Source organism: Charadrius vociferus, unplaced genomic scaffold (assembly GCF_000708025.1).
Source record: "Charadrius vociferus isolate BGI_N301 unplaced genomic scaffold, ASM70802v2 scaffold244, whole genome shotgun sequence".
In the NCBI taxonomy this organism is placed as follows: Eukaryota; Metazoa; Chordata; class Aves; order Charadriiformes; family Charadriidae; genus Charadrius; species Charadrius vociferus.
In genome coordinates, this window is record NW_009648822.1 from 4,430,124 (window position 1) to 4,437,873 (window position 7,750).

The 7,750-nt window shown below is 40.2% G+C and overlaps 1 protein-coding gene across 1 annotated transcript in view; it reads right to left on the reverse strand.

Moving 5' to 3' along the window:
- The window catches only part of VCAN (versican), a 105,781-nt gene that overhangs the window by 88,336 nt on the left and 9,695 nt on the right, over window positions 1-7,750 (reverse strand). The window lies entirely within an intron of this gene.

A 7,750-nucleotide genomic window follows, 5' to 3' on the forward strand; every position in this document is an offset into this window, starting at 1 on the left:
ATGCGCCCTCTTGCATGAGCAGGAACTCTGTTGCCAAATGCCTCAGGGAACTTCTTGGTATGGGGAGAGAAAGTGCATACAAACTACTCTGCTCCGTCTGCCCCAGCGCCTCCTCCTCTCCATGGACAAAAATTTCTTGCACTAGCTCTCACATTGCTCCTCCATGCAAAATCTTTGCATCCATCTTCACAGAGCAAGGCAGTTATGTGCAGGTGTACACGAGCTCCTCTGAGCAATTTGGTCCAAAGGAGCAAAGCAGCTGGTGCTGCTCTTTACCTGTATTTTCTCAGTGGGGAAAACTTCTTTACTACATCTCTATTATCTCTGAATACACGGCTGGGATAACCCAACCCATTATCTCTGCACAGCAGTGTACTAAGTCACAGAAGTGTTAAATGAGGCCAAGGCACTGCTATTTAAATTAAAATTGCTTTAAAAAAAAATAAATAAATACACAGCCTCTCAGAGCTGCCCTCATACTGGGGGATGACCAACAACCTCAAAACAGTTTAGCCATTAGTACTGGCCTCTGCTCTACCGTCCTGCACGTGAAAGCATGCCATGCATTGCCTGGGCTCTGAGCTCTCCCACCAAAGGTCCTCCATCCAGCCTGATGCGGAAAGCCCACCAGCCTGCCCATCGGCTGCCACGTTCCCAGCCCCTTGGTGAAGGACTTGGCAGCTTGATCAGAACGTTTGCTTCCCTCTTCCTGGCGTGCACTGCACGTAGAGCCTGGGTCTTTCTCACCCAGAAACAAATTTCCCTTTCTCATCCTTTGATGGCCGCTACCCATTGTGCTCTTTCCTTCCCAGCTACAGGAGTTCCTCGAGATCGATGATGCAGGAGAGTAAAATACAGGCTTAAAAATGCAGTAGCCCATGTTAATTTAGTTAGCAAGGGAGCACGGAAGTTCAACATCAAGAGGTGGTAAGGTTTCAAGACAGATAAGTCTAAAAGATTAAATAAAAGCATCTCTTCAAATGCCATACTTAAGAGATAATGAAGGGGAGTTCTGGCTGTAGAGAGAATAAATCAATTAGGTTGTCAACACACAATCTCTCAGGGCTAACAGCACAATTGAGTGGCAGTGTTCCCACATTGGAAACAACCCCCATTTATTATCATTATAATGCCTGCACGAAAGAAGACTTTGCATAAAAATGAAAATGTGAATTGCCATCTACTCTGCTTTCCTAATTGCTGCTTCTTCCCATTAACAAGGTCTGTATTTTAAACCTAGGATTTTCTTTAATGGCTTAAAAAAAACCCAAAAAACACAACAAAACAAGTCTCTCAGACTTGCAGCAATATCAAACAGAAAATATCAAAATAAGGCCCATGAAAACAGCGATCTCACATAACTTCAGTAAGAAAAGGATAAAATGTTTTTACTATTGGTAAAAAATATTCACCAACAAGATATGAAAAAAGATCAACAAAACTGGAAGGATCCCATTTGCCACTTTGATCCCTTTAAATCAAATCATCTCCAAGGAAGATAACAAAAAAGTCAGCCCAAATGAGTGGTTTCTTCAGATTTTTTCTTTTTGATTACACTTGGTCATACATGTTATTTTTTTATTGCTCAATATCATAGCACCACACAAAATGAGAATTTCATTAAAATTGTGTTCCAGAATGAAGAGTACTGTTGCATTGCAGTTGTAGGTGAGCTTTTTATATTATACAAGTGGATTTTGTTGTAGCTAGAGGGAGGGAATAAACAGGGACATGGAGAGGTATAGCAACACTTTTATAAAATCCTTTCTGGGATTCAACTCACCAAAGTTAGCTTTGCCTACAGGTTAGAAGCCTAGTCTAAACTGATCATGTAAATCTCTCTAATCAGCGCCCAGCGATATGAAATGTTAGAGAGCTCATCTCACCCAAAACTGATCAGAGAGGAGCTGAAGGTAGCATGAGCCCGTGTGTTTAGCTTAGACTAGCCACTCAACTCAAAATTCTTGAAGTTGAATTAAATCCTACCCTGACTCCAGGTTTTCCATTTTCAGACATGGCATCCAAATCAATGCTGTGAAATTGCAGTTGGTAAACTATTAGCAGGCAACCAAACACTCGGGGATGATCTTCAGAAGGCACTACCTGCTGATCATCAACCTCCACCTTATTCCCAAATGTCTTTACCAGGATACAGTGAAAACCCACCGGTGTCCAAAAGCAGCTTAAAGTGGGAAGGAAGTGGCAGCTCAGAGTTAACTACAGCGAAGGAAAAACTATGTCTTTTAAGTATCTGAAGGTTCCTGAGACCTGATATTTTCAGACAACAGTGGCAAGGAAACAACTAAGAATGATGACAAAATAACATTAAGCATTCAAAAACTGTGAGGCCAAGGACTCCTAATGTGAGACAGTTTGACTTGTGGGTTTAAGTAACATCAAAAAGGGTCAGAAGAAAAGATCAAAACACTGTAGAAAGATGAAACTACAAGAGCTGACAAAGGAAAAATTACTCCTGAGAAAAAGGGAAAATTTCAGAGTGAAGTGCAGAGAAGGCAGACAGAAAATACATGGAGGGAAAAATGAATATGAATGACTTGTTCTGCATATTTCATTTCTTGTAAGAAGTTTAAGTATATAACACTGTAATACTGTTAGGTCCATTTTGAGCATAAAATATCCCCCTCTGAGAGGTCGATGTAATCATAGCAGTAAACAGGGTGTAAGGAAAGTATTTCCCACAATTAGTAACAGGAAAGGAGGTATCTAGTGTGACAAAACTGCCCTTCTGAACGAGCCTGCAGACCTGTTGGCGCTGGCGCCATCCCCTGCCTCAAGGACAGCTCTGTGGTTGCAATTAACGAGCAGGGCAGGCATCTGGCTGCCCCGAAACTTCCTGCGTGGGCTAAAATTAAGTGTTTCACTCCTCTCTTTTACACTTTCACCAGCTATAAAATGAAAATAGCAACGTACAGGGTACAGTTCCATTTAGCCCCATTGATCTTGGAGATGAAATAACACAAAGCACCCGATAATCTCTGCGAATGGGTGCTCTCACTTGATTTCAGGATTAATAAAGGCACTTAGCACAGCATGTAACATGGTTACTTCCAATTCCAAAGGAACTAAATTAAGTGATCCAGCACATCCTTCTAGTCCTACATTGCTATGACTTTCCCAGATCAGATCCCCAGGATTGTACACACAACTGAGCCACCCCGGTTAGTAACATGAACACGACTACTCTTATATCCCTAGTAAAGACAAGACAGTTCTGACTTAGCTTTAAACTGAGCAGTTTAAACAGAGTTCAAATCAAGTTACTTAACTTCTGTCACAAGCTCATGATGCACATACAGTAAGCACTGCTCAGAGGATACAAGATACCATGTTAAGCCACAGTGATGGTGATGTCTCTGAGCTCCTAGTGAACAGAATATTCACTATACAGTTATTGATACCCAAGTAGTTGGCATAGGTTGTGCCCATGACCAAAGCAAAGAAAAAGCACAGAATTATGGCAGTTTCCAAGATCCTGTTATTCTTTACGAAGATTTTACCTGTCAACAAAAGATGTAGTAGGAATATGCAATGTAGAGACAAAGGGAACATGAGTGATTAAACATGTATATCTTCCGTGTGAATAACAACTAGCTTAACCAGCTGTGGTTAAACAGTGGCTTAACCAGGAGTGCAGCTGTGGATACTAAAAATTTACATATGTTCAAAAAACAAATACGGGAAAAAAAAATCTGTGCAAGATTTTTTAATATAAAGCCATCATCTCTGCCTCAGGAAGTCCCTGGGTGACAAGTCTCTGACAGCAACAGGAGAAATGCAGGAAAAATGGTTACATTTGCCCTTTGGCATCACCTATTGCTGCTTTCATTGGAACAGGACACTGGGAAAGACAGATATTTTGTCTGAAATGTACAGACATGAGTTTTATTTTGGCCTAATTTGCAAGGACCATAAATTAGACAACAGTTGATTATATTAAAAAAAAAAATCTTATACTCAGACCCCGTACAAATAATCCTGTGGCAAGGTAGGATTAGATACTGAAGCATTTTGAACGAAAGCACTGAAATACAGGTTTGTCATGGTCAAAGAAGGCAGTTTTGTATCGACATCCCATCTTCTTGAGAAATCTCGAGAAATCTCATATTTACACTGTTTTTTTAACATATAAATCTGAATTTTCCAAAATTCAGATGTTCATTTGGTGTCTAAAAATATCAAATGAACCGGATATTTATGTACAAATTATCATATTTGTCTGTTGTGACAGCTACACAGAAAAAAATAGATGCACAATTATACACATCTTTTGTAGACAGTCTTGGTCTTGAGACTCAGGAAAAAAAAGGCATTGAAAGTTTTAGTGTTTACTTTCAATGACTAATACCAACTGTTCAGCTCGTACAGCTTAACCTGGGAAAAACAATATGCTACAGAAAAAGTTATTTGTTTCTTAGAAATCCCATTTTTCATTCAGAATACGTGCTATCACTGATAAAATACATTCATTTGATGCACAATGGGTTCAATAGAAGTTTTATATCCCTAACATACCTTGAAAGGACGGAAATAGCAACTACAGTAATTCATTTTATTATTCAAGTTTGCTCTCCCAGTTACCTATCATCTTACTTGCAAAGGTTTATTTGAAAAAAAAACAGCACAGCTGTCTGAGCTTATCTACCTGGCTTCATTGATGCTAGAATGTGCTTTTTGTTTCAAAATTTCAAATGAGGTTGTGTCAATAAAACAAATGGAAAACCTGAAAATATCTAGAACTCAAGTCCTGCATTGGTTTAAAAATACCCAAACAAGCAAGCACACAAACCCCGTAAAATTATCGTAATAACAAAAGCACAATTTCACCTACTTCAGCAGAACGATGCAGATAAACTTTGGCTTACTTCATTTGGCCATTTCTGAGAAATATATTAAACTAGGCTTAGCACTCATAACAGTGTTGGTAGTTAAAAAGCAGATGAATATTGCTTTCTGAAGCATTAGTAACATTTCTTTCCACACCTAAATTGCCCCACACAGGGAATTTCACAGAAGCTTCCTGTTTTTAGTAAAATTATTCTGTTTCACTTTAAGGTTAAGCTGTATTATCAAGCAGGTACTGCCCGAGCTGGAGTTACCACTTTTTCTCATAGTTTTAATCCACTGAAAAGCCACAGCAACACATGCCTGCTCAGACCTCACAGAAAAAGTGCTACACAAATGCATTTTATGTTTCACTAGTGATGAGCATAAAATGTGCAGAAGTAGCAAAACCGGTGATAATTTTGCCAGGACTTCATGGTTCGCCCTGCGAGCACCGGCCCCAGCTCCACTCAGGAGAGCTGACCAAAGCACAGTGCTGAACCACGCTGGCCATCAGCTCTGAAGTTACTGCAATTAACGTGGAAAGATCTCCCCGCACCACGCTGATGACAGGCAGCAAAAAAACGCACAGAGAGCGCACAGAAGATCACGTCTCTCCAATTGTCATCACTTTGGGGTGCAGATTTAAAAAGACAAAATAATGGAAACAAATTACATCTGGGACTATTTTTTTTTTTTTTTTTAAATAAAAGCTAATATCACAAAAAAACATAAAGCCTTACTGAAATGAGGGCAGGAGATTTGAACAGCAACAGTCACATGAAACCCTTATGAGTCTGAAAAACAATATATGTATTTCCTTAATGTAGAAAATGGAGAACAGAGTGCAAAAATGACAATTTAACAATGCCATTTTCCATTTGGGTCAAGTCATCACTTTGGGGTGCAGTTTTAAAAAGACAAAATAATGGAAACAAATTACATCTGGGACTATTTTTTTTTTTTTTTTAAATAAAAGCTAATATCACAAAAAAACATAAAGCCTTACTGAAATGAGGGCAGGAGATTTGAACAGCAACAGTCACATGAAACCCTTATGAGTCTGAAAAACAATATATGTATTTCCTTAATGTAGAAAATGGAGAACAGAGTGCAAAAATGACAATTTAACAATGCCATTTTCCATTTGGGTCAAGATCTGGCTTTTTGCCCTGCTGAAATTTTGACATTAAAGCAAACATGGAAAAGAACAATTATAGAAAGAAAATGGAGTGTGTGAAATTTTCTTTCAATTAAAAAAACCCCTAAAACTGATTAGTTCATTGCAGTGTTTTGCAGGAGCACTAACTACAGAAGCTAAAGTATTGCCATAGATCATCAGATATTTTATTCTAGTAAACATCTGCTGCTCCTGGATATAGACATGTAGTCAAGGGAGCACTTGAAAAGGAATAAGGAATGCCAGGTACACTAGTTACTGGAAAATAATGTTCAAACCAGAATTTCTTTTGCTTTTGCCATTAGGACCAAACAGCTTGTGAAGTTATACAGACATTAATGGTTATACTGATTTATCGTATTTCCAAATTAAGACCACACCTCCAAAACCTTTCATTGAATCAATGCCAAAAGGCTGTTTAAGTTAGGTTAAGCACATTGGAAGAACAATGCAGTACTAAGCTCACAAAAAAAAAAGAAATCTTAGCCAAAGCCATAACTTCCAGCAGCAGATATTAATGTTTGTTTTGGGATCCAGTCATTTGAGTAAATAATGAACTTTCAAAAAACACCTAAGTGCAAAGGAGCACAAATGCAGAGTCCAAACTAAGGCTCACACGAGCTGGTACATCCACGCAGCACAGTGTTATTCTAAGCACACAGAGTAATTTGGGTCCAGAATTTGCATGTACATGGCACAGAGCCTGGGCTAATATGTCCTGCCTTTCAGCACAGTTTGTTAGCTCAGGCTCAGTACCAAATTGACAGGGCTACACAGCACCAGGCTCTGGAGAGGTCTTTACGCTGTACTCATTGAGCTGTATAAGCAGCCTCTTAGGAGAAAAACACCTATAAATCAGATGCCACTTACATGCTTCTGGAAGTCCTGACTCTTCTGTCTCTTTACATGTACGTTTTTTCTCCTTAAAGTTTTGGAGGCTGTTTCCTCATAGTTATGGCAAGCAAACTCTCAGCCCCGGATCCCCCATGTGGAAGAACAATAGCAGACACCTCCCTACTTGTTTTCCTGCAGCTTCTGCCACATGGGTTTCCTCCTGCTGTCCAACCTTTATTACTTGGAAAAAAGAAATTCTTCCTTTGTGCTTGACATTCCTATCACAGAAAGAGTGGCTCCAAGTTTTGTTGGCATTATGGTTTTGTACATCAAGTGGCAAGATAGGCCAACCTCAGCTCCAGTAGCAAGGCAGTTGCTTCTTTTCATCTTACACAAACAACTAAAAAAAAAACTGCTTCTCACTGCCAAGTCTGTCTTCTTGTAAGAACACTGACATTTTCAGACAGGGGTCGGTACTGGGACCAGTACTGTTCAACATTTTTGTCGCAGACATGGACAGTGGGGTCGAGTGCACCCTCAGCAAGTTTGCCGATGATACCAAGCTGTTTGGTGAGGTAGACACGCTGGAGGGCAGGGATGCCATCCAGAGGGACCTGGACAGGCTGGAGAGGTGGGCCCAAGACAACCTCATGCAGTTCAACAAGGCCAAGTGCAAGGTCCTACGTCTGGGTCGGGGCAATCCCAAGCACAAATACAGGCTAGGCGGGGAACGGCTGGAGAGCAGCCCTGAGGAGAAGGACCTGGGTGTGCTGATTGACCAGAAGCTCAGCATGAGCCAGCAATGTGCAATCGCAGCCCACAAGGCCAACCATATCCTGGGCTGCATCAAAAGAAGTGTGGCCAGCAGGTCAAGGGAGGTGATTCTGCCCCTCT